Genomic DNA, 27,725 nt, shown 5'->3' on the forward strand with positions numbered 1-27,725 from the left:
TTAGTGCAGGGGGCCCCTTGCAGAACGCAGATGCTCTCCAGCTCAGCTGTTTCGTGTTTAAAGCATTTGCAACAACCTCCTCCCTGAGGACCAAACCAGTATCCTTCAAAGGAGGATCTTTAATTAGTCTGAGCAGTGTAGGTAGGAAACAACAACTTCTGCTCCATCAGCAACGCTCACTGCACGCTCTGCCTCGCCACTCCTGACTGACAGGACACTTGACATTTAAAATAAAAATCGTTACTTTCTTCTTCAACAACGTTACTTCTTTAATGGCTGCAAAGTTTAAATGGCAAGGTTCCAGCTTGCAGGAGCACTCATTCCTTCTTCTTCCTGATGCTGGCTGCAAACCTACACACCACCCGTCAAAATTCAGCTCTTTAATTAAAGCTGTCTGGTTATTATAAAATAAGTAAGGCTTTACTATTAGTACTGGCAGCTTAAGGAGAGATTGGGCATTTTATTTTACTAAAGAGTTAGCAGGCTTTGTTGTATAGATTCATTTTTAGCACCGGGGAGTGGTCCTGCTGGGTTTTTTGTTCATTTGTTTTTAAGAGCAGAAGCATGGAAGCTGAGGCTTGAAAACAAAGGACACAAACTTAAGCTCCTAAAGGTTTAAGTGCTTTTAATTTTTGAAGTCAGACTACCTCTTCAAGTGCCTAAATGCAGACTCCCTGAGTTGATTATGGAAAATATGAATTAGCTTTTGTAAATGCTGCCTAGTATTCATAGACATAATGGGCAAAATTGCAGATGCATGCGAAGTTTTAAAAATTAAAAACACACCACACATGTATAACCGCTCCCTGAACTCAAGAGACGGGTGCTTGAGCACAAGGGAAGGAGAAAAAAAACATAAGGGTGGTTTTGCAAAAACAAATGTGAAGAAATCCACAGGTCATATCACCTTAACCGATAGATGAACTCCCCTGCCTGATTCAGAGCTCAAGGATCAGCAGCCTTTGGCTAGCGGTGACCTCAGCTGCCACGGGTTTTAGACCCTGCCCGGCAGAAACTGCTGCCTCCTCTATCAGACAAATATCTACTATCAGAGCAGAAAGAGGAACAACACTGGCAGGACTTTGTGTTCAGTGCTGCTGTCACAGAGCGTTGTACGCATTAAGTACCATGCACTAAAAAAGTCTGTTTGATGTCAAATCCTGTTCCAGCATGTGATCTCGCCAGATAGTGGAACAAACGACTACATTAAAGAACCCCTTCCCAGTAAATAAGTCCTATACCTTGCTTTCAGTAGAAACATCTGACATACCTCTCATCCTTCCCATAAACTTGCACTGAGCCCAAACGCTGTGGATACTCACAGAGATGATACTTCGCCAACAGCAGGTATAACCAAAGCCTTCCTGTCCCAAACTGTCAAAACGTCTGTAGCTTTCAACTTTGCAGCACGCTTCATGTCAAAACAGCTACTGCCCCAGGAAGCTAAGGAAGATCAGAGCAATAGTATCTGTTGATGACAACACTGAGGAAAAACACCTGTACCTTGTACCTGAAGCCATGACACTAGAGCTGCTTTAGATCAGCCAGACCTGCCCAAACCCATCCCACAGCAAAAAGCCTTGCATTTTGAAGCTGCCTCCAGTAGTCCTCCACACCATGAGATGGACACTTCAAAACACTCACGTTGCACTTGTGTAGCCTTAACTCTGCAGAAATTCACACAGGAACCCACAGAAATCATTTCGGCACCTAATTGTGCATGGAGCAGTACCTCCATTAGCACTAGTACTTTGGCACCCTCCCTCTGAGGAAAGATGCATTTCACTTTTATGTCACCACAAGAGTGGTGGGAGTCACTTGGTTTTTACACTTGTCAAAGGCAGACCAAAAGCAGTTTTGAAGCTCTACTGAGAGCTGTAGAGAGAAAGGAAACAAGGACACGGGATGTGAACAAGATCAAATAAATATATATTCAAAAGTATGCGCAGCATTCGTCTAGACAAATTATTTTAAGATACCCCATACTTGAGAGCTGGTATTCCAATTTCCTATGACAAGTCCTTTGTCAGAGTGCCAGAACACATTACTTCAGTCAACTTTATTAAAAAAAAAAAAGTAAAAATAGGAGCAGTACTGGATTACGGTTCAGAAACCAAAATAGCAGTAGATGGAAACATCTGTATCCTAAGACCAGGTCTTAAACAAAAACCAAAGTTGTGTGCTTAGTTCTCCTCTATGCTTTTTCCCAGAGATGCAGGGACTAGTGGAACAGCCCATTTAATAACGTGTGCTGGCTCTCTCTCTCCACGAGTCCTCATAATACAGGGGAGACTTTCCACCCAGCACTGCCTTCATTTACCTGCAAACAGGCATTTCAGTTTCTTTGGCTAGCCCTCCCCACTTACAGCACCCCCTTACGTCATCTGTACCGACCTCTGTTTGCAGATCTTTGCCCCCAAGCAGGTGAAAGAAAGGCGTAAGCTACTCATCACCTTGCAGGACATAAAGACAATCAGCAGAATCAGGAAGGAAGTCACAGGCTGCAGGCAAAGACCCTGGAGGAGCAGAGCCAGAAAAGCACGGGTGCACAAGTAAAGCAATGGGAGGAGGAGGGAAAGTCACAGTACTTGGGAAGGGATAAAATAAACCCACAACAGATAAGCAGCATATTAAGATTGTGCAAGAACTTCCTCCATCCCCAGTTGCATATTTTTGCCAAGCATAACTGACGTTTGTGCCTTGCCATTTAAAGCTGCCCATCAGTGGTCAGTCTTGCAACTGCTCTGGACTTACCCTCATTTACTCTTCCCCACCTGAAAGGCAGGTTCAAGAAGGAAAGGAGACTCGGTAGGGGCCACTACTAGATTCCTGCGTCCCTGAGTCAGAGAAATGGAGGCCCGCCGCTGCAGGAGCAGTGCCAGCATGCCGCCAGGCAGCAGAGCCCTACCCTTCTCCAGCAGCAAACATTTCCTCCAGCCCATGCTCTGCAGTCTTAAAGAGATGGTCAAGCTCTTCAAGCTGGCCCCATAAAACAGGATCAAGAGAACCTGAGAGAAGGTCTTTAACCAAGAAAGCATCAATGTTGATTGTAAATCATTTACGAACATTTCAGCATATACCTAAAAACCAAAACCAAAAATCCTGCCATCTCGTAATGGCAGGGGAAGAGAAAGCCACACTGGGCAAACAACCTTGCTTACCATGGAAACTTACAAGTATTACATATTTGGGCTACTGGATGAATGGAAAAATTAATGAGAATTAACATAAATCAGAACCTAGAAAACAAGCAAGAGTTAATAGAAAATAAAATTCAGGGGCAAAAAGATTGCTTCTGAGTTTGTCAGGACCCAGAAGAATGTCAATTATAGATCAGGCCATTGCTCAGCTGCAGTTGGGGGGCGGGGGGAAGATCAAAATGTTTAATTGAGTATTCCTGGGAGGGGGTGGTTCTGAATTACTGCTCTTTGTACGAGAACAGATGATACAGCCATCCCACAGGATGGTAATGAAATGATTTTCATCCCAACAATAACGGAAGAGACTATAAAAACAACAGCTACTCAAAGCTGGCCCTTTTAATTAGCAGACCTAGAAAACCTCCATCTGAAAAGTCTAAACAGAGCTTCTAAGGAGCTCTTGAAACTATTTTCAGTATGAGACAATACTGATGGACTGGAAAAAAATAATATGAAAATATTTAAGTGTAAACAAGGCAACCAAGGTAACAGCAAGTTAACCTACCTACTGTTCATTCCTGACTAAGGGAAGAGATGGAGAAGGGGAGAGAGAAGTTAGAGTCCAAGAATAAAAAGGAGAGAAATCTAATTTATGTTTATAATTTCACAATAATTGATGATCTAGCTTCTCAAATTTTCTCTTTTTGTAATAACATTAAAAGCTTAATACACCTTGTCTCTCATAAGGCAACTGACTTTGTGCTACACAAAACAAAGCCAGAGTGACATGAAGTCAACAGGCCACATTCAGCGCAATAAAGAAATAAGAAATCTCCAGATGGGAAACACAAATCAGCTGACGACATCACATGTTTTCATTGGGTTCCCACAGGGATCAGTTCTTGGCCCCAGACTCTAATATTTTATCAATGACCTGAGAGTCACCACCACTGAAGTTTGCAGATAACGCAGCATCAGCAGGAGCAGCGAGTAATAAAAAGGTCAGGTCACAAAACCAAAACACAGAGTAGTTGGTAAGCAGCCATAAACAAGCAACATACTTTAAATAAAGCTGAAGGTAAAAAAAAAAATAAAAATCTTACTGCTGCAAACAAAAGGCCCCAAGTCACACTCGGGTGACTGACAATCAGAAGCAGAGATCACAAAAAGGACTTGGGACCCTGGGAGGGAAGTGGCTGAAGGAGTGTCTGTAGGACAGGTACCTCAAGTGCTGGGTGCATGAAGGAAGGCACGGGGAGGAATGACTGCAGACATCTGCTTACGCTACGAGCACGAGAGACCCCTCGCTGCACCCCAGGTCGAGCCCCTTGGCCAGAGCATCGAGGTCTCATGCAGTCCCAGTAGAAGCCCAGCGCTGGGGACCCTCGCATGGCCATCCAAGTGGAGCCAGTACTTACACACCCAAAGAACAGCAGGGAGGTATTGGTACTGCAGAAATTTTGCCTATTTTATTTTGATAGGGTTTTTTTGTTTGTGTGTTTGTACTTGCTTCTTAAATGAGGCTTCATATTTAAAAGAAGTCGCCCTGAAAAGCTCAACCCCCAGCTACAGCTTCGTACTACAGCCTCATGCCAATTGCACAACCCGCTGCACAAGTCTGTGTCCCCTGCACAACCCAGAGTACACGGGTTTAAGAACTTCAGAAGACAGAGGAGCGCGAGGCAGGAATTCATTTTCTCCGTGCTCATGGCAGATACAGCTTCTACTGGCCACAGCCAGGCTCCAATCCTATACCACCAAATTCCAAAAAAAGGATGTTGAACAATTGGAGAAAGTTCAGAGAATCACAAGAATCACTGCGGAGTTGGAAATCCTGCCTCACAATAAAAGCAAATAACAAAAGAAGAAACCAATGTATTCAACTTGTCAAAGAGAAAACGAATGCAGAACATGAACTTTCTTAAGTACTGAAAGAGGGAATAAGACTTAGAGAATGGCTCTACCAGCTTGCAGCTAAAATTACAAGCTGAAGCCAGATCCATTCATCATGGTTATAAAGGGACACAATATTAAAAAAGGGAGAACAATCAATCATGAAGAAACAGTGTGGATTCTTTGACCCAAGCCATTCTTAATTGAAGACTGGAGGTTTTCCTACAAAGATATGCAGGAATTGAAACAGGAAACAATCTGGGGAGGTTTTCTGGCCCATGATTTATATAAGGCTAAACTAATCAATCATAATTGTTTCCTTTGGCCTTCTTGCAGCAAAACAAGGCTGTTTACTAGAGCAGCAGCACATTCTGTAAAACTCGATACAAACCTGGAGTTGGGAAACCTGCTGATGCTGCTTTGCATTCCTATATTCCAGATAACTCGATATCCTTATCGGGAAGGCAGCTAGGGAACACAGTTCAAGAATCAACGTTTAAAACCAAAGGTTGCTTGCATTAGACACAACCCACCCGCTCACAAGCAAGCTCCAAACACAGCGCTTGATAAACTTCAAGTAGCCAGCACATCCCACAACACTAGCCCACTGAAAACCTTTTCCCTTAGTTTATTTTTAAGGGTGGGTTCTTGAGCCCTACTGCACAAGTGAGTCAGCTTTCCTCCTCACGCCCAAGCTGGGCTGGCGAGGGCTGCGGACACCCCAGCACCGGTTGGGAGAGGGAATCCCTACCGCTTGCCATTGCCCCAAAAGCTGCACCTCAATAGAGAGCAGGGAGAGGGTCACAGAGGAAAAATTTGGCAGGCTTGCACTGGACTTCAGGGTTTCTCAATCAAAGAGATTGAAAACACAAACACCCAACAACACCCACACATGTAAACTATCCTATCCTTTCTTATCCTATTCCCTACCCTTTTGAAACAGATCCATTCCTCAGGACCAGAAGGGTAGCTGCAGTCGTGCCAAAGCACAAGCAAATGCCTACAACAAACTGAGGATTCACAAGCACACAGTGTTGTGATCATTTTCAGAGTCCACATTTAATTTCCAAACAAACCACATCCAATAGATGGCTGATTTCAGTGCTGATGGGAGATTCCCCATGAGCCCAGGCGAGTGGAACGCTTGGGGTGAGTGTGGGAATTAAAAGGGAGCTTCCACGTGGAGGGAGCAACTTCAGAAGAAGTCATTTAGCAGTTACACATTTCCAAGTCTCTTTTACAATGTCTCCTAGTTAGCAAAACTGCACATGCCTGCGCAACTCCTCCATGGCCTATCGTCCTTTCCAAATACCAATTCTGCAGCAGCAGAAGGCTACCCGCAGGAGAGATATCAATGGCAAGTCACTTTATTCTTGCTTTAAACCCAAGAAAGAGCCCTGGCACAAGCACGTAATATGCAAACCCATTCAGACACACAGAAAGAACAAGACAGCTTGGGCTCTTATTTTATGTTAGGAAAAAAGCTTATTTTTTTTACTTTCATAAACATTAAAAGCCAACAGATGACGGGAAGGAAGGAGAGGGAGAATTTGAAGGAAAAGAGGAGTTTCATCCTGCTTTAAAGATTAATTACAAGATGAATCCCACCAGGCAGCGTGAGTTTTTGGCATTAAAGCAGAAGGGCGCTCCAGCCAACACATACACTCGCACCCCTGCACAGCATCTTCCCAGTCCACATCCCTCAAACAGTGCTAACGCTCAAACAAAGCCGCTTTCACTTGCAGCACTATGATTTAATTAATTGGCTGTATTGAGCCAGGGTGCTGCGCGGAAGACGAACTCTCCCAGAGACTGCCAAAAACGCCTGCCAGCCTCCTGGGGACAGAGACGGGCGGAGGGAAGTTTCAGACATTGCATAAGCACTGGCACACGTAATCACTCGCTCGCGCCATCCCGGCCAAGGCTAACTCAGACGCCTGCCAGCCGCAGCCAAGATCTGCTCCGGCTCTTCAGAGGTGACTGGGTGCCCAGTGGGCCGGCGGCGAAGGGAGGCAGAGGCCCAGCCTGGGTGTGTGTGTGTGGGGATGGAGACGGGGCCTGCTCACGGACGCCCGTCCCAGCACCTAGGAAGCGTGAGCCCCGAGCCTCCAGAGGCCCCTCTTGTGTAACCGTTACCCCAGAGCTTAAAAGAAGGGGGGGAAAAAAAAAAAAAGTGTTTTTTCCAGGCTCTGTCAACATTGCTGGAAGGAAAGAAATAGGGCCATGCGGTTAGAGGGCCAGGCAGAAGCCGAAGGTGTCACGTGCTGTGTCCCACACGGCCTGAGTGGGTCCGGCCTCTCGTCCCCTGGAGCAAAGGTGGCCTTCGCCTCTCCGTTCCACACACCTGAGGGCAATAACAAAGTGATATTCTCCTGCCATAAGGGATTTCAAGGATAACAGCGTGGAAGATGGCATCTCATTCAATGCCAAGATTATCAGCATCATAAAAATGCCGAGAGAGACAGGACATATAGGTAGCCCCTTGTCGCAGGGCACGGTGCTGTGCTGAGGCCTGGAGGGAGAGACCCACAGAGCCATTTTGGGCTTTGAGGGTGACTGAGAGGTAAAGAGCAAGCTCAGGAGGTCAGAAAGCACAATTTGCATTCAAACTTCAGGTGTCTTGGTTTCTTCCCTGCAGCCTGTAAGCCATCTGCGGTGCGTGGCCACGCAAAACCCTGGCTGCCGAGCACCAAGCCGGCACAGCCTGCCCAGCATTACACAGCTTGAGCGGAGAGCACCTAAGGAGGGGAAAACACTTTCCCGGAGCTAAATGAGTCTCTTTGGCTCTAGGGAAACATAGGTACATAGCCAGAAAAATAATTGGAGGAACCTGGTACTGCTTATCAGCAATGCATAATTCCAGAGCCAGTTAAGGCTACATACACACAGAGATATATATATATGTGTGTGTGTGTGCACGCGTGCATGTCTGTGTGTATTAAATATAGCTCAGTTTTTTAATAAGGCACCGTTGGCTGTGGAACAGTTCGGATGAGCATCTGCTAAGACCATCTGGACTGGGAGGGAGGGAGAGCGAAACGCTATGGGATTCTTGAGGAATTTGAAACTTGCAGCAGATTTTACACAGAAAACTGTTGCGTAAGGTACGCCGACAAATGTGTGTTATCAGGAAGGTTATCAGAAAAAAATAAAAAAAGGAGGAGAAGTGATCCTGAAACTGCTGCTTCCTGTGAGGGCTGGAGTTGGCTGCAGGCAACAGCACTGACCTCATGCCACTGAAATTCAGCATCATTAAAAGAAACAAAACCAAGTTCTCAGGACATACGTCTGTATGGGAGAAGATCTAGCGTTGGACTGGTGTTGCCCCAATGAAGTGAAAGTGGTACCTGACGTTCAGTGGGTTACCATAGAGTATTGTAAGCTTCCATCAAAAAATAAAAGCTCAGAAAAACCACAGCAAGTTTTTATTCATTAAATTAGCATACAAGAACAAATGGTTTGTGTGTAACGCACTCTGAAATCCTTCTGACTAAGTTGGCTTCATATTCATAACATATACGCACACATGGAGATATTACCAGTATTCTTCTCCAAAGACAACAGCAAAATTATATAGAATCCTAGAATGGTTTGGGTTGGAAGAGACCTTAAAGATCATTTAGTTCCAACACCCTGCCGTGGGCAGAGACACCTCCCACTAGACCAGGCTGCTCAAAGCCCCATCCAGCCTGGCCTTGAACACTTCCAGGGATGGGGCATCCACAGTCTCCCTGGGCAACCTGTTCCAGTGCCTCACCAGCCTCACAGTAAAGAATTTCTTCTTGATATCCCATCTAAATCTACCCTCTTTCAGTTTGAAACTGTTACCCCTTGTCCTATCATTACATTCCCTGATAAAAGAGTCCCTCCCCACCCTTCCTGTAGGCCCCCTTTAGGTACTGGAAGGCTGCTATAAGGTCTCCCCAGAGCCTTCCCTTCTCCAGGCTGAACAACCCCAACTCTCTCAGCCTGTCCTCATAGCATAGGTGCTCCAGCCCTCTCATCATCTTCGTGGCCCTCCGCTGGACCCGCTCCAACAGGTCCATGCCCTGAACTAGAAGATTTTACAAATCAAGGTGCACAATGACCATGTCTTATGCAGAACCAATACAAAGACTCAGACGCGCCAAAACTAAAATTGCCAGGTTTTCAAATTGCTGAGCAATTTTTATCGTTTTTTTCTGGTTGCAAGATCTGCAATGGGTAACAAAGGAAACTAAAGAACACGAAGTAAGCTCAAGTCTGCAGAGTCTGCAAACTTCCCCAGAAAATTTTTAGGTGTGCACAAATGACAAGGGATTGAAAAACACTGTTCTGATTCTACAGACAAGTTGCGATGACAGATGGCTCGGGAAGATCTGGTCTTCAACAAGAGTCAAAATGAGCATGGTTGGCACTAATGCCAAATGGGAACTCAGTATTTCTGGGATTTCCATAGGCTGAATTGTACTTGTCCTGTAACAGTAGCAAGCTGCTAGCGTGCACACACTGGGAACTCAAGCAGAGGACAATACAATACAGAGAAATAACAACTCTTCTTTTGGAAAGAGCAGCTATCCATCTTTTCCCCACTACCAGTCATCTTTATTTTTCCAATATTGCAATAAAAAAAAATAATCTAATAACACTTCAAAAGGTCCAGTAGGGTAGTATTTTGTAAAATGAGCCCACAAAACCATTTTACAGAAGGACATAATAGCTCTGTTCCACGAAAGGATCCAGTTACACACGCCTCCAGTTTGAGCTTTATGGGGACAGCCAGCCACACTCAGAAAAGCCAGCAAACAGATGGAGATAATAGAAATTTAAATGGAGCATCCAGCTTTCAGTATAACCACCGTATGTGGTATTTTATCAGTTGCCAGGCGAGTAGGAGTGAAGGGAAGAAGTAGAAGAGATCATCAATCTCGCCACCCTGTCTACATTGCTCCAATCTCTGGCTCATGTAGCAGCAGTTAAAACTATTCCCCTTTTGACAGGGCTTGTTAAGCCAGTCAGGAAAGGTCAGGACAGAACATGGAAATAGATTTAGACCAGATGCCCATGCTAATAGTAATTCAAACCACATATTCCCCACCTAAAATGAAAATATTAAATAAAAGCAGTGATAATCTGATATGCTTTTAAAGGTTTAGTGGTCTAACCATTTTTATTTAAGCAGATGATTTGTCTGATCCTTATGCAAACCCATTTTTAAAAGTTCAGAGAGGGAACAAAGAAACATGTTGAGAAGCAGCCTTTTTTGATGTGCAGAAATTTGTATTCATGGCTTTTTTGTTGCTAAGATAAAGGCCATACACACAAAGCTGTAACTGCAGGAATAAAAGCTTGATAGGACTTTTCATTGTAAATAAAGCTTACCTATTATTAGACAACACTGCTACCATACACCTCCAAGATCGGCAACCAGAGCAATAATAAGCAAATTGCCTATAGACTCGGCCAAACTGTGAAGTCTCTCATTGCTAAGGGATGTCCACACGCATATTCAGATGCTCTCCTGGTACACTCTGAAGTTGGTGTTTGATGTACAGAAGAAATCAAGCAGCTAAGGAGGACTATCGAGAAGGTCCCTGCCAGGACTTATGAGAACCCCAGCACTGACCTGCTAAAGCCTTCAGTGACGAGACAGGCAGAAAAAAGGTGCAAAGACACAACTGGGGAGCAGGACAGGCATGCACACAGCTCCTTATCTTGCTTTTCAACACTGAAATTCTCATGGCAATGACTCTTTTCTTATCCCTAAAACAAGAGGACACTTGTGTAACTTGTGTAACCGGTGCAGGGACAGCCACAGGAAAGCGTCCTCTGCTGATATACCCAAGCTTCGTCCTTGGCAAGATAACCTGTAGTAGTAAAAAGGTCGTGCGGTCATTTACCTCGTTCAGCCTCCGCCGATGGTGGCACAAGAGCACGCTGCTTGTGATGGGAAGAACCCTGGGAATGTTAGGGAAAGGGACGACATTTCGCCAAGAGCCACCCAGAGCACCCCAGGTGCTTTTTGCACAAGATACCCATCTAGCCCCAGGATACCCACACCCCTCAGTCACTGCCCGAAAACGCAGACAAACAAGTTGTGGAAAAAATCCAGAAAAACAGCCCTAGTTTAAGACGACATTGCCCTCCAGCTCCCTGCAGGACTACTGCGCTCGCACCATGGGAGGAGCAGGCCATTTCTGTTCACAGGAGGGGCCAAGGTGCCCAACTCGCCTTCCTCAGCAGTGTAAGATAAAACACCAGTGCATAAGGCCTGGGCGCCTCTTCCCGTGGCAGCGTTCAGCAGAGAAGCAAGACAGACAGCAAGAGGCGGCAGCATGAGAAAGCAATGCTGTGCCGCAGCTCCCCTCTCACAGCTGTCACTGGGCTTGCTTTAAAACACATACTATAAATTAAAAAAATTCTCAATGCCCAAAAGATACAGCTGTTCAACTTTCCTCGGCCATTAGAGCAACACCAAGAGCTGTGCCGCTAAGCCATTTATTTTAATAAATTAAGTAAATACAGCATCTCTCATACCCAGCACCACCCTTGGAAGAACGTGCATTTTGGAAACCGGCAAAGAAAGACCAAGGATGTGCCCAGAGCGGTTTCAGGGCTACTTCAGCCCAAAGCACAGACAGAGAATTGTCATCTTCGGAAAGTGGCAAGAGCATCCCCACAATTCACCCCGCTAAAGCCCCAACCCTGCTCTCACACTTTACGTTTAACTGCTGGTAACTGATGTGTTAACCATCCCCCTCCCCCCCGCCCCGAGATTTACATCATCCCTTTCGTAGAATAAAACCATATGTATTCAACGGGTTTTAGTTAAAAGTTATGCACGCATGCAAGGCTCAATGGTCCCAGGGTCTCAAACGCCTGACTGTTGGCGCTGACCCCTGCTCCTTCCCCACCCACCCAAAATGAAACACAGAGACATTTGTTGTAAAATCGCTCCACCGCAGGCGCACAGAGCGGGGACTGTGCGGGCAGGGCGCAAAGCAGAGGTGGGCTCCCCACCGGAGGGGAGCTGTGCTCCGTTTCCCTTTCAGACGGATTTCTGAGGCTCTTTCTTCCTTCAGCCGCAGCCTGTCCAAGGTCCATAAACAGAGAAAGTGAGACATTTCTGAGCAGAGGCAGAGCCTTGGAAACCCCATTTCTTCGCCCTGCGGAGAAAGAGCAATAACCCCAACCTCCCCCCACTCTGCCAGCAGCTCCACAGAGCTGGCGAGAGTCCAGCCCGCCCGGATACCGCGCCGGGAGCCTGCAGCTGCAGGAATGTCTGGGACCAGGCGCACGCAGCTTTTTTTAATTGCACGCTTCTGCTTCCACCGTCTCGGTCTGTCCTGGCTGAGTATTTTTTTGGGTTGGTTTCTTTTTTTGTCCCTTTTTTTTTTTTTCTTCCTTTTCCTGCATTCTGCTTTTAAGTGGATGGGGGAGAGGAGGGCCAAGGGGAGCAATTATAAGGCAGGCTATTGCGATGGCATGCTCCCCTGACTATTCTTAGGTTTTGAATGGACACCCTCCAGGCTGGGTGACCACAGCCTTATCTTACCTTCATTTCTGTCTAACAGTTAGGGGGTTTTTTAAACTCTGAGAAGTCAGTTTTCTCTGTCGATAGCAGTGGAGAAACTAGGGCTCTCAGACGACACAAACCAGCGCGAACAAAACTGAAGGAACACATTTCAGAAAACCCCGATGTGCCTGAAAACCCAGCATGCGGGGAGGAGTGTTGTAACAATATCAAGCTATGAAACATACTTTGGCAACCTGTCTTTTACAGCTCAAGAGGCTAAGTGCTGCCCATATGCAATGGATGAGAGCACATCTTGAAAACTGAGCAAGTCCTGGCAAAGTCACATGCAAACTACTCAGATACGCCAGCTCTATCATCAAGACTCACTGAGCACAACAGAGGCACGTTCCAACTGCAATACTGAGTCTGAAGCCATCACACCAGATTTCAAATGCAAAAAGGAGTTCATAAACATGCAATCTCTTACACCCCGACCATACATCCTATCTGTTTTCTGTGTGGTGCAGCTGTTTCAGGTTCTTTTCTGCATCCCGCAGCATCAGTACTCCAAACGAAACAGCATCACTGAGAAAATCCCAGCATTGCTGTGTCACTGGGAATTTTGAGATAAAAATGTTTAACAGGTATAACCTGCAGAGATGTGTGCCATTCTGCCAGGAACTGTGTTGTATTATTATTCACGTTCAACAGAAGTCACTGTCCTTCCCAGAGGTCAGTGTTCCTTCAGAGAGGACAGCTTAACTCCACATCTGCTGCTCCAAGATGGATTTGAAGTCCACTATTCAAGTTCACGCATGCCACCTTGGCAGAGCAGTATGAGGGAGCTACTCCAGGTTCAGTTATGCTGGCAGATCACAAGGGGCCAGCCAGGGTTCTAGCATTCCCAGCAGAGCACACCTAACCAGAGCCAAAATCACTGATCAAGCATTGAGCCCTGCACAACTCAAGCTCTCCCAGGAAAGATGAGATTTTTTTCTACCCACCTCTACTGGGTTTGCATGGCAAGGTTTTGGTAGTGGGGATGTGGGGAGGTGGGAAAAGCTACAGTGATGGCTTCTGTGAGAAGCCGCTAGAAGTTTCCTCTATGTCTGACAGAACCAATGCCAGCCAGCTCCAAGATGGACCTGCTACTGGCCAATGCTGAGCCCATCAGCAATGGTGGTAGCGTATCGGTGATAACATACTTAAGAAGGGCAAAAAAAACCTGTGCAATTGCAGCCAGAGAGAGGAGTGAGAAATATGAGAGAGAAACATCCCTGCAGACACCAAGGTCAGTGAAGAAGGAGGGGGAGGAGGTGCTCCAGGCGGTGGAGCAGAGATTCTACTGCAGCCCATGGTGAAGACCATGGTGAGGCAGGCTGTCCCCCTGCAGCCCACGGAGGTTAACGGTCGAGCAGATATCTGCCTGCAGCCTGTGGAGGACCCCACGCCAGAGCAGGCAGATGCCCGAAGGAGGCTGTAATCCCATGGACAGCCCGCACTGGAGCAGGCTCCTGGCAGGACGTGTGGACCCATGGAGAGAGGAGCCCAAGCTGGAACAGGTTTGCTGGTAGAACTTGTGACCCGTGGGGGACCCACACCGGAGCAGCCTGCTCCTGAAGGACTGCACCCCCTGGAAGCAACCCACGCTGGAGCAGTTCGTGAAGAACTGCAACCCGTGGGAAGGACTCACGTCAGAGAAGTTTGTGGAGGACTGTCTCCCACAGGAAGGAGCATGCTGGAGCAGGGGAGGAGTGTGAGGAGTCCTCCCCCTGTGGAGGAAGGAGTTGCAGAGAAAACATGTGATGAACTGACCACAACCCCCATTCCCCATCCACCTGTGCCGTTGTCAGGGTAGGAGGTACAGAATTCGGGAGTAAAGTTAAGCCCAGGAAGAAGGGAGAGGCTGGGGAAAGGTGTTTTAAGATTTAGCTTTTATTTCTCATTATCCTACTCTGATTTGATTGGTTATAAATTAAATCAATTTTTCACCAAGTCAGGTCTGTTTTGCCTGTGATGGTAATTAGTGAATGATCTCTCCCTGTCCTTATCTTGACCCTTAAGCCTTTCATCATATTTTCTCTCCTCCCATCCAGCTGGGGAGGGGAGTGATAGAGTGACTTTGGTGGGCACCTGGCATCCAGCCAGGGCCAACCCACCACACCACCTCTCAAAACTGCATTGCTTACAGCAGCAGCCTGCCACACCGAGAATTACTTGTTGGACTGTGCTGCATTTGAGGTCTGCCTCTTAGCTGTAGCACTCCCCCAAAGTTTGATCCCTCCAGCAATCCTTCATTACAAAGTCACCAAATCCAGAGGACACCAAAGGAGGTATAGTTCTGCTTCATGGAAAGCGGTGCAAACACTGACAAGGGGGTAAAATCTAGTCAAATCCTGCATGGCTTGTTCTCCTTGAGAGGAGAAGCTCAGTCACACCCGCTTACAAACCCACCACCTGCACAAACACTGCCTCTGCACCAATGCTGCTATCAGATGAGACCAGCTTCCAGGCACAGGGCTGCCTCTGTCTGCTCAGGCTTTGGCTTCCACCAAGGCAAACCCATTAGTGGGCCCTCTTAACAAGAGCATCATTTGATCAAAAGGAGTTTTCCTCCAAGAGAAAAAGTCAGATCAGTGGATGCGAAGAACCTCACAGGAGATGCCCTTGTAGCTGCTGTGCCCCTACAAATAGTACTATCTTGCACAGAGCACTGCTCCCTTTACAGGTATTACGAATGATACAATTTGTGATTTAATTGCAACAGTTAGACCATTCTGGCTGAAGTCAGGTCCACAGGCCTTCACTGAAATGAAAAATGCACTTCCATTAAGGGAAAAAAAAAAGACACCCATATTCTTGCAGCAGATTCTTTTTTCAACCACATGGGCAACTCTTCATTTTCTTTAATTGTTCCCAAAACCACACTACCGAGGCATGTTAGTATTTATTTTCCAGATAAGGCAATGCATGACGTAACCTCCTCAAACTAGAGTAGCATTTGTCATTGGAAATGCAACGTGAACTTGAGTATTCGTGTATTGGGATATGTAAATCTACCTATCCATACACATAAGGCTGGAACACAGCCCTGTCTTCAGCCTCAGGAAGAACCAAAACTAGCATAGAGACTAGACACCTTTAAAGGTTCCCCACAATGAATAAATTCTTCTTACATTCATGGGATGAGCAACTTGAGCTGTCAAAGACTTCACAAAATTTCTTTGTGTGATGATGCACTTTAAAGACCAATTTCACTAAATTGTCATCCCACAATTGTATGAGGAAAAAACACATATTCAGGTATTTTATCCGAGTTTGCATTGTATAACTGTAACACATCTCAGGATGAACTGCTCTTTCTTGGAGAAGACTGTGTGGTTCCCTACCCTTATGAGCTCATGGATCAGCCCGAAACATCTCTGGCTACAGTGCATCCTGATCAGGACGTACTGTCTCTTATAATGTTGCAACAACAAAATTTAACCGCCTAGTAGGACTTTGGAGGTTACTTACCACAATCCTGAAATCCCTGATGGGTGGAGCTTCCAGAACTACCATAAATCAGCAGAAGCAATCCTGCAGGCTGTATTTACAAGACTGACACTGCAAGTCCCGGGAGTGCACTAGCTATGCTGCTTCCTCCAAAGTGCGCACACACACACAACTATTCAAACCTTCCTACTGAAGGGAATATCTGCTTCTGGCATGCAATGTCCCTAAATGCCATCAAAAAAAGACTACACAAGGTAATAAAGTACTCTATGATTGTTTATGATCACCACAGGCAGCCTCAAACTGAAGTATCTATTGATCTCCCAACCATTTGCCATCCAGACGACACAAAGTACCCGACTTGTTTCTTACTACAGAAACAATCCAGACACGATGAAGCAATTGGAAGAGAAAATTCAGTTGAGGTTCTTTTGGTAAGCAGCCTGACCACTGCAATGGGTCTTTTTTTTCTGGTCTTCCATATATAGTTGTGACAACTGCAGTGAAATATGCGCTCGGCCACCCTCCCATAGCCAGCCGAGTCTGTAACCACCCACCCACACCACAGATGTATCAGAAGTTATGAATTCCTCCCTCACTATTTACACAGCATGACAAGCTGGGATGTCACCACTGCAGCAGCACTGGTGCTCCAGCCCTCCCACAAGATACCAAACCTGTGTTTCCCGAGCAAGGGAGTACCTATGCAACGCCTAAGGAATCATAGAATGGTTTGGGTTGGAAGGGACCTTTCAAGGTCATCTAGTCCAACTCCCCCGCAATGAGCAGGGACATCTTCAACTAGATCAGGTTGCTCAGAGCCTCGTCCAACCTGCCCTTAAATGTTTCCAGGGATGGGGCACCTACCACCTCTCTGGGAACCTGTTCCAGTGTTTCACCACCCTCATCGTAAAAAACTTCCTCCTTATATCTAGTTTGAATCTACCCTCTTTTAGTTTAAAACCATTACTCCTTGTCCTATCAGACAAGCAACTTTGATGGCACCTTTCATTCAACAGCCATGTACTTCCCACATTGTTCAAGCTCACTGTTGAGCTAGCTGGGAACAACCAAAAACTCATAACAGGAACGATTTTATTTTAATAAATAGTTATTAAGTCTCATTTTAAGCACTGCATGTACAGGGGTAGACTGAAAAACATTTCATGCTTCTGTGTTTTCTTCTTCACATATGCTTCCATGTAGCAAAATCCCACAATATTAATGAACATGAACTTCACCTTCCCTTATTGCTGCACATAATTATAACTAGGCAAAAGACGTACCTTCCACTTATAGCTTCCAAAATTTCTTAAAGTTATCTAAACTACAGTATTTAAACATTATTTTGCTAACGTGCAAGTGCCACATTCTGATATGTTCTGCTTTGGACCGTAGACTCCCACACTTTCCCCAAATTACAGAAATTGTCTCCAAAATACTGCACATCTCCAACAAAAACAACGCACCAGTGGACAGATCAAAGTTTCTTGACAAGGCTGAATGCACTCCTTTCCCTGGTGAAGTGGGAATCAAATTTGGATCTTCTGAGGTTTGCATCACTTTCCGGTAAAGAAACATTTTATCTTCTTTTTTTCTTCCTTTAATCCTCCCTACCCCTATAAACTCAACCAGAATCTCAACTGAAGTAAGTGGCTGAGCCAGCTTGCACTGCACTTTATCGGTCAGCCTTCAACCAAGCAACGCAGACCTCCTACAGGTGCCTCCGACCAGCAGTCTCAGCTTTTAAAGTGGCATCAAAACACACAACTGCATGATGTCTGCCAGAGAAAGATAAAAGAAAGCACAATCTGTAGATAAAGATACTGCTACTAAGTCATAGGTTTATCACGCATATACTAGAAATATGGAATAAAATGAATCCAGCCTCATTTACCAGTAACTCCCCTTTTAACTGAGATTACAGCCAGTTTTTACTTTCTTAAAACTCTTCCTGGTCAGTCCAACTAGTCTTTATTAAAGTTTTAAGCTATGAGTCCTCCTTGCTAATTTTTTTCCCCCAAATTCAGTCAAACTGATTGTTGTCCAGTCCTTGCCCTTTGCCTCAGTCTGAACCCCCTGAAAAGCCCTCCAAACCTTAATTCGTAAAGGGAGGAAGTTCTCCTACTTACATTTACCCAGCAGCAGCTGGCAGGCTTGGGTCAGATACATAAAAATTTAACAACATAAGCTCTCCAGGAGAACCAGCAGCTACCAGCAAGGTAGGGAGCAGAAGTGGCACCTCTCTGTGGTACAGTCTTGAGCATTCTCCTGCACTGCGTGATTTCTAGGGCAGGAGTTGGCTGGAACAGCAAACAACTCTCAGTTGCTCTTCTACTGCCTTCTGTCCTTCCCTGGATGCCCTCAACAAATCCTACGGCTCTATCCTTTCCCAATAAAATATTAGAAGCCCTTTCTACTACCCAGAGTTGTTACACTTGTGCCCTTTCATGTAAGCCTGTCCGCCAGTTTGAGAGACTGTGCACTAGCCAACACCGGAGGAAAGACCTAAAAGGGATAGAGCTGCTCCTCACATAAAGAATAACATTTAATACGCTTGTTTTCCCTCACTGTCACAGAGGGATGGAAAAACTCTCTCCTTCCTCTCCATCTTTTTTTTTCCTTTGCGTTTTTTTTTTTTTTTCTTCAATGAACACCACCAGGACAGAAAGATTATTTCCTAAAAAGAAGACTCTGAGAAGTTAACACTAATCTTGAGCGTTTAAATATACTACTGCCTGTCAGTACACTGCCCAGAAGGTCCTAGTACAGAGGCCCCACCGTTCACTCCCTAAATGGGGAACATCCCTGTTTGGCTTGGCTCAGCCTCCTGAAGCACTGCGTCACTAACTGGAAACAGGCGGGTTTGCACGGAGCTTCCAAGAAGAGGCTTGGGAGGAGTGACACAATGTGGGCATCCCCCCTTAGACCAAGTCAGGGAGAGTCGGGCCTTTGCTGGGTCCTCGGCTAAACTGACTTGCAGCATGTTCTGGGAAAAGTGATATATAGGTTTTTCTGTATGTTTACTGACAGCTGGGGCTTAGGTGTCTCTCTGGATTGCAGACAGGACTGCTGAGAGACACAGTTAGGAGCCTGAAAGCGTTGGTCACATTACTTGTGCCCTTGTACTTTACAGAAATCCTTGGCAATCTGTTTAGAGACAAGAAAACCATGACAGCTACCTCCTCCTTGCTGCTACGAGACACTGCACCAAGCTATACATAACCTCAGGGATGATCTCTACACCAGGTCCCTCTCTCCTCCAAAGTCCTGAGGAAGAGATAAGCACCTGTATGGGTACAACTTGTCATGGGGAAAACCCACTACAGCCTGAGATGTTTCCAATGTCTCTGCTTAATGCAAGAGCTCTAAAGCAAAGCATCGCACAGACACATTATAGATAGCCACAGCGCTACCTTAAAGCTCAAAGATATTACAGCACCTGCTAGTGACTGAGCTTCTGAAAGAACCATTTCCCAGCACCAATCCCGCACAGCCGTTTCTCTTTGGTATGTATTGCAGACCACTGAAGTCACAGCCTGGTCTGCACACAACTCGTTACGCTTCCTTGCCCGATTTGCCTCCAGGTTTCTTCACACCGCTACTCGGTCCAGATTTTCTCCGGCATCTGCTCACTCGCTTTAGATTATCTTCCTGGGCCCTCGACTCGCATTCTTTCCCTGCTGCTAGACTAAACTGGCGGAGCACAGCCTGCCTGGCTCAAATACCAGACCTCTTGTCGGAGATCTACACAGAAGTGTGAACTGAGATTTTTGGGACACCTGCCTGAAAGGGCCTTAAAAGGGCTCAATTAAGAGAGGACACTTTATTGAAGAAAGTCCCCTCCAAGGCATTCTAGCACTACTCTGAAAAGTCAAAGTCTTTTAAAAAATCACTCCCTGTTCTTAGAGCCAGGAGGGAAAGCTTTACATCTCACTTCTGCTTTAATTTCCATATTTTCTATTCTCTCGGCCATAAGCCAAGTGTCCAGTTCCCCAGTGGTTGTTTCAGGGGTGAGGGCAGCAGCCTGGAACAGCAGCACTGCCCCTCCACGTGGTTTCTGTACAGGCACACCTGGCCCGAGCAGAGATCTGCTCCTCATCTGCCAACCACACGCTGCAGAGCCCACTGTCGCGAGGAGCTCAACTCCACGACATATGCCAAGCAGAAATGAGATAAGGCAGCTTTGCAAAGATAAACCTGCTGTGTATCAATCGCAGGAGTGGGCTAAGAACACATCCAGGCTCCAGGCACTGACAGCGTGTTGCATGTCTTGCACTGTTGCTCTGCTGACGGAAGTTATCTTTCCGCAGCAGAATGGCAAAGGCTGTCACGGGAGGACTCCTCTGCTCCACAAATTAACCAGCGCTGAAGGACCAGGGTTGCTCATCTCTTCTGTCCTCGGACAGGTAGGTCTGAGTGGTGACTCCCAGCAGCACACGTAGCCTCAGCCTCTCCTTCTAGACCCAGCAGAGCCTGACCATCAATCTGAGGAGCTTCATTCCCAGCCGCATCCCAATGCCGAGCAGCAGGGCAGAAAGGGGTCACTTCACAAGCGCAGCAGCTCCCTCCGACACCAACACAGCACAGGCGTGCTGGGACCTTTATGCCAAAAGGAGAAGCAACACTGCTTCAGAGAGGCTAGGCACCCTCCTGGCAATCCCTGCCTTTCCAGTACAGCTTTTGGAAATTTCCAAGACATATCTGCTGTCCACGCTACACCTAAATGAAATATTTTTCCTGCTAGCAGTTTTCCAAAGAAAAACCAAAACAGCACTACTGCTAGAGAAGGTTATGGCATACTATGGAAGCAGTTTAAGGCAGTGTCTTCTGTCTGCCAGCTACCTAAATACAGAGCATGTCAAGGAAGAAAAATTACGCACCCTTCCCAAACTCTTCTCCTCCTGTCTCCAACCTGCATGCCAAAATTAAACACAAGACCCCTATAAACTATGGCGGGACTAACTATGCATCAAACACAAACTACTAGGCTCATTAAAATGCTGCAAAAATTCTGGATAGACATTAATAAGGTAAGGCCTGCCACAAGCAGTGGATTTTAAGCTTTCTCCAGCTGGTGGTAAAAAAGCTTGTAGTATCGCAGCAAAAGAGGCAGAGGGACAGTAACAATCTTTCACTGTTAAAAACTGGGGTAAAAGTTGGTACCACTGGTACAGCTAGGATCGTAGTAGCCACCACCTTCCACTAGCTCTACCTTAAAAAAGAAAGCTAGAAACTTCCTTTTTCATCCGAGTATTCATCCCACCTCCTCATACGTTCAGTCTATCGGTTTTTGCTCATACCTCATCCTAACTGCTTTGCTTTCTTCCTTTCTTCTCTCATCTTTGACCTGCCAGGGCTGAAGACCCTGGACAAACTGACACCAATGAGGTGTGTTTTAGCCAGCCTGCCCCAGACAGAGGTACAGGGAATACAAGGCCATCTTTGGTACTCAACTCCAAGAGGGAACACACATAAAGGTGGCTTTGTATATTGGGACAAATGCCTTTTTCTACCAGAAATCTTACCCTTTCCCACATGCCTTGTGCGCTGTCCCCTTCTGTATGTGCCGAGAGGTGTCATGATAAACACAAGCAGTTCAAACAAGCAGTTCAAACCATCTTGAACAGATTACAGCATTTATTTAAACTTCACTGAAATCAGTTTATAAGAATGACCAAATGCTATGATGGATTTGGACAGATTAAAGAAGTCATGTCAGGCACTGCTGTACGTTCTGCCTTGCAGTATCCAGAGAGTCAACAGGCCCAGCAATAAAGTTTTACAGCATTTAAAGCCAGGAAGGACTATGAAACCTTCCTAATCTGACCCTTCTACATGTCCCAATCCACTGTTTCCCTGCGCTACCCTTTTATAGGATCTGAGTTTGTCCTTTGCTGAAACGTAACTTCCAGGAAAGAACATCGGTGTGCTGCAAAGATTGAGAAATGAGCATTTTCCCCCAACTCCAGTGTATTTTTAGACCTTTTGTTTGTTTGTTATGCTTTCCAGTTCTTCCATATCCTTTTTTAAGAGTTGAACTTCAGGAACTGGACACTGTGTAGTAGCACTGGTTTCACCAACACTGTATACTGAGGTTAAATAGAGAAATTATTTCAAAAAACATGGATTTTTTTGGAACAAATCTCTTTCCTTCAGAATCACCCTAGCAGAGCACACTGAGTTGCTTGTCTACTCTGAAATCTAGACCATTTTCCAAGTCCTGATTTCCCATATGCATTCACCTACCCCGTAGGTACAGACACTTTTTTTTTTTTCCTAGACACATAACTTACTTTTGGATCATGGATGAAAATCTTGAGAAGCCTCCTGCCTGGTACCTTTTTGCAAATTAAAAAGAAATCTATCCTCTGACACCAATTGTCCATTAGCAACTCCTTTGAGAAAACCCTTTAATTTCACACATTTTGTGGTACAATTTTTTTAATCAATACAATTAAATAAATATCCAATTACTTGCAAAATGCCTCTACCTACTTTCAATTTTTTTTCATCTCAAAGAATGAGATCAGTTTTGCCTGACTATATCTGCTTTTCATAAAATCCTACCTACCAGGGTCAAATCATATCTGTATCCTTCCACTCTGTAACTATGGAATCCTACAAGAGCTTTTCTGTATTTTTAGATATGTTACATACCAGGATCTCCAGTGCATAGTTTTCATTTCCTCCCCTTTATTCTTTCTTAATCAATTTAATGTTTTCAGACATTTCTTCATGATGTCATGACCCAACAAAAATCAGTGTCAACAAGCCAAACTCCACTGGGACCTTTCAGCCTATGTGGATTTCCAGTTATCCAGGTTTGTTGGTTCCAAGAAGTTTTGTAACCTGATTACTGACAATGGTTAATTTTCATACTACGCCATTAAAAAAGTCCTCTTTCTACCGTTACACTTGCCAACATTGTCTTTTCCCCTTTGATATTCTTAGCTGATCATCATCAGCTCCTCTCTGTTTCACATAGATCCTTTTTTACTCTTCTCTAACCTGTAAGTATTACTTGGGGCAAAAAGACAAAAGGTATTTTCAAAGGATATTAGAAGCCTAAAAAAGGAATAGTTTAACGATAGCTTAAGATTCATAATCCCCTTCATGATAATGGTAATTTTATTCCAAGCACAAAGCTCCGAAGGGATCTTGCTGCAAGTACAATGACACTCATTATCTGAGTGTTATGAGAACCACAGCTGAAACCAACGTTTTTGCAGACTCTCTATTCTGGTACTGATACCGAAAATTGTATTATATACATCATATGAAACTGAGAAAGAAGCCTCAATAATATTAGTCTGAGCTTAACATAAACTGTTCTGATCATATCGCTTCCACATCCTCTTCCAACACCTGTCAAAGCAATACGGATCTAATGTTTTTAGTCTTTCCTCATAAACCAGCTACTTCAACCACTTACTTTTGCCGTTGTTCTTCAAGTTCTCCCAAATTAGCCTTTCTTTCAGACATCAGGTGTCAAGAATTGAAAAGCCCACAGACAACCAGTAGCATACGGACACCTACAGGCCCCAGGTTTCCTTGCATCTCCCCAAACTGTACTTTTCAACACCTTAATCACCACTATGGCAGTGGCACAGTTAATTGACCATCCACAGTCATAACCCTGTCTCCTTTGATATATGGACTTCACAGCTTTCTGCACTGAACAACTGCTTCAATTGTTTCTTCCTTTGGCCTTCAGCAACGCAAGCCTGCAGATTCTCATTTCTCACCTATATTTCCAACCTCCTTTTTTCCCCCCCCCTCAAATACCTGCAAATTTGAAACAACACCAAATGAGTCCAGAGGTTCCTTGTAGCTCCATCACAGCTACCACATCATATAATGTCCCTCTTAAACACTGAAGCCACATCTTAAAAGCAAGCAGTTTTTTTCATCCCCAACTAATCTTGCCAGAAAACTGTTCCAAACAAGGTACTGAGGAAGGGGTTGTCTGTACGTCTCTCTTCCACATCTTTTTCATTAAAACTAAAAAAACATGTTCTGGACATGAAATGCCTTTAATTTTAACTTTTTAGAAAAAAAAAAATCAAGACATTTACTGCACAGTTTTCAAGCTCAGTGCCACTTTTTTGTCAGTTTTGATCTTGCAGACGTGTTTGTAGTTGAGGAAAAAAAAACTGCAACAGAAATTAAGTGCATTTTTCCCCTGTGGTTTTGCAACATATTTCTAACAACCCAACAAACAAGCAACAGCAATAGGGAAACATTCCCAAGTCCCAGAGCAAACTCCCTGCTGTGCTTTTTCAGTAGAGAAAGATAATAGTCAGTAGGAATTCAGCTGAAATTTTGCTCTGAATTAGTACAGCCAAACGAGAAGCCACAAGTCACCCTGAGACAGTACAAAAGTAAGACTTTTCTTTCTCTTTTAGTCTTTCTTGTAAGCGACAGCATCCACCGAAAGCCATGAGGAACAAACCAGCTGAATAGAAACAACTGCAAAAGCACTGAGGCGCGAGGAGGAGACAAGTTTCACATTCAGAAAGCTCGCACCTTAAAAATAGTTGCCAAAGCTCCTTTTCAGGGAGTCAGGCCTGAGCGGCGTCTCCCAGCTGCCGTCAGGACCAGCTGGCTGGGCATCCCCAGAGCAGGGCTGCGGCACAGCATCCTTGCACATCTGGAGCCCTCCTGTGCCAGCTCCCACCCTCCGCCGGCTGGCTGGAGAGCTGCTGTCATCCATTCGATAACTGTGGGCAGGAGCCTCCCAGGGAGCCTTTGCTTCATCTCTGTCAGGGGTGCTGGGAGGGAAGGCAACAGGCAGACATGCAGGCGTTGTCTGGAGAGGCAAGGCGGGGGGGAATGCTTTCCGATGAGGAAATGGACATCCCTAGAGAGCCCACAGCACTTCACCAGGGAGCGCAGGAGGCAGCAGAGACATAGGTAGGCACGGTCAGTTTGGTTTTCTTTTTTTTTTTTTTTTAAAAAAAAAAAAAAAAAGCAAGCTCTATCCTTTAGGCCTGTTCTCTGAAAAATACAGCCGAGCAGCATGCCCCAACGACCACACCAGTCCCAGCCCTGAATCACCCGCACAGCTGTGCGGGGGGGACGGGGGACGGCGGAGAGGAGGAGGGGAAGGGAGCTGCAGCACTGAGGAGCTGGAGCAAGATGTACCATCAGTGCTGATGACTAGGCCAGTAACACCCGTGATGAGAAAGACAGATGTTCTGCAGAAAGTCAGCCGCTGCCTCATATTAGGAGGTATGAAAGCGAACAGTTCAGACGTCATATTTTCCTGAGTCGTCATCCTTTGCTAGCCAGGACAGATCCAAGAAAGCCAGGTATATGGCTGCAAGAAATAATGACCTTCTTAGCCTTGGTTCCTCCAGAAGATCTCATCCTGTCCATAATATCACAGGCCTTCCCCACAGGCAACAGTCCCATCACTGCTGTTGCAGTGAGAAAAGCCGGAGGTGCAGATCAGCTTTTATTGCTCTTAAGTTTTGGTTCCGCACATATTCACACAAATCTCTTTTGTGGATAACAAAAGCTCCACAAATGTGAATACACATGCTTTAAGATAACCCACACAAAAATCAAAACATTGCAAGCAGATTACTGACGCTGACAGAAGAACCGACAGGTGACTGGGAAAAAAGCATCCTGGGGATAAGCTTCCCCTTGTGCACGAAATTTGCTGCAGGATTGCAGGGGTGAAGGAACAAAGACCCGCTTGGTATTCAGGGCTTGGGTTTTGTGTTATGTTGTTTTTTTCTTGGCTGTTTTTCACGTTTTAGGTCTAGAAAACCTCCTCCAAGCTAGTCACATGAGCCACTAGACAGGGTGGTCTCTTCCCACACCTACAGTTTCAGGGTTAGCCACAAAAAGGAAATAACACAGGTAGTAGCCAATCCTTACAGGTATGAGGTTGCATAAAGACAAACAGCCTTGAAACAAATGGGGTAGGCTCTTATACGGTTATATCATATGACAGAAGTGCAAGCGGGTAAGGTACGCAGGATTTTATCAGGAAAATCCTGAACAAAATGACGGCTGCATAAACAAACCACAAGTCCAACACACCACTCTGCACATCATGTGTGCTGCACGGAAGGAAAGCGCATGAACAGAAACATGCATTTATTTAGGACAGCTGGAACTCAGTTCAGTTTTCCTTCTCCCCGTTTCAGTAAATCCAAACCAGAACAGCAAAAAACAACTCCAAAAGCATCGCTTCTGTGAAACTGTGGTCATCAGAAATACCCGTTTCCTAACAAAACTCAGTAAAAACAAGTGGCCTCAATCACTCAGTAGCTAAATGGGGACATGAAAAACTCTGGGATCAGACTACTGCCTAGCAATGCCGTATCTAAACCTGAGCAAGGCAGTGCCTCGGGCCCAGGACTGCTGTGGAAGGAACCACAGCACAGCTCCAGCTGGAAGGGGGCTCAGGAGGTCTCTAGCCCAGTCTCCTGCCCAAGCAGGATCAGCACTAAGCTCAGACCAGGTTTCTTGGGGCTTTATCCAATGAGGTCTTAAAAAATTCCAAGGAAGGAGATGGTGCAGTCTCTTGGGCAGCCTGCTCCAGGGCTCAGCTGTCTTCACAGAGAAGCAGTTTTTTCCTTACCAGTTTGAACCTCTCCCACTTCAGTTAATGTCCATTTCCTCTCATCCTCATTGTCATGCGCTGGTGTAAAAAGCCTGGCTCTTTTTCCACTCTTTTCTACAGACCCTCACATCACAGGATCCAAACTTTGGAGGAGGAAAATTAAACAGGATACCTCAAAACTCAGCAATTTAAAGGTGCTTTCCTTGCTTCGCAAGCCACCACATGCTTAAAAGCATTTTGCCGCAGCTGAAGACCCTGCTTACATCCAAAATCAGGGGCAGCACACAAAATCCTCGGTGCAGAACAAGGGCGAGTGACTGTCCCCCCCTCTATTGGAGATTAGCCCATCTCACACAAGGGAGCACGCACTTCACCTCTGCAGGCAACCTCAACACTGGTAAGAGCCGGGACATGAGTGCTCCAGGGTGTCACCAAACATCCAGGGCTTGTCCTGGCAGAGCTGCAGGAAAGGAGCGAGCCCAGCAAGCTCCAGGGAAGCCACTGAAGTGCATCAGCAATATTGCTCTTTACCCCTACACGACAGGGCAGAAGCCTCCACCGACACCAACCCACTTCCCTCCTGATCTCTGCTCAGGACACATCAGAGACTTCGCAAGGAAGGAGCCTGAAGCTCCCTAAGGCGCCTGCCCAAAGCTCCCCAAGAAGTTATCAGAGCAGCCTGGTCTCTATTTCTCACCCCATATGACTAACAGATTGCGTGAAAGGACAAAGCCAGCCCAGCACGACTGCAGGGGAATGTTTTTCCTTGGCAGAGAGGAAAGAGACAAAGTGGGTGTCACGTTTTTCCATTAGATTTTTGCTTGTCACCGCAGCAGAGCCAGATCACATACAGAAGATTGAAAGCTGGTTAGCAGCAGATGGCAAATAAAAAAAAAATAAAAAAAAAAAGAGAGAGTAGTTTCCAAGACACAGCGAAGGCACAGAGAGGTCACTGGCACTATTAAAATACACATGGAAGCTATAGGGACAGCTCTAGTAATTCAGCCCTATCCCATTTAACCAGCATTTCCTTATTTTCTCGCATTGCCTTCTCCGCTTCCCAACTCACCCTCATGAGAGGGAGCGCTCCTTATTTGATAGAGCATTTACAGCCTTCCTG

At 45.7% G+C, this 27,725-nt stretch overlaps 1 protein-coding gene across 3 annotated transcripts in view; it reads right to left on the reverse strand.

Moving 5' to 3' along the window:
- Positions 1-27,725, reverse strand: part of CREB3L2 (cAMP responsive element binding protein 3 like 2) — an 81,978-nt gene that overhangs the window by 45,036 nt on the left and 9,217 nt on the right. The window contains exon 1 of one of the 3 annotated variants that reach the window (XM_063319817.1): positions 24,553-24,648. The exons of the other annotated variants lie outside the window; for them this stretch is intronic. The gene's annotated coding sequence lies outside the window, so the exon portion shown is untranslated. Of the gene's footprint in view, positions 1-24,552; positions 24,649-27,725 lie in introns of those variants that run through there. 3 annotated transcript variants of the gene reach the window in all.

Source organism: Chroicocephalus ridibundus, chromosome 1, assembly GCF_963924245.1.
Source record: "Chroicocephalus ridibundus chromosome 1, bChrRid1.1, whole genome shotgun sequence".
In the NCBI taxonomy this organism is placed as follows: Eukaryota; Metazoa; Chordata; class Aves; order Charadriiformes; family Laridae; genus Chroicocephalus; species Chroicocephalus ridibundus.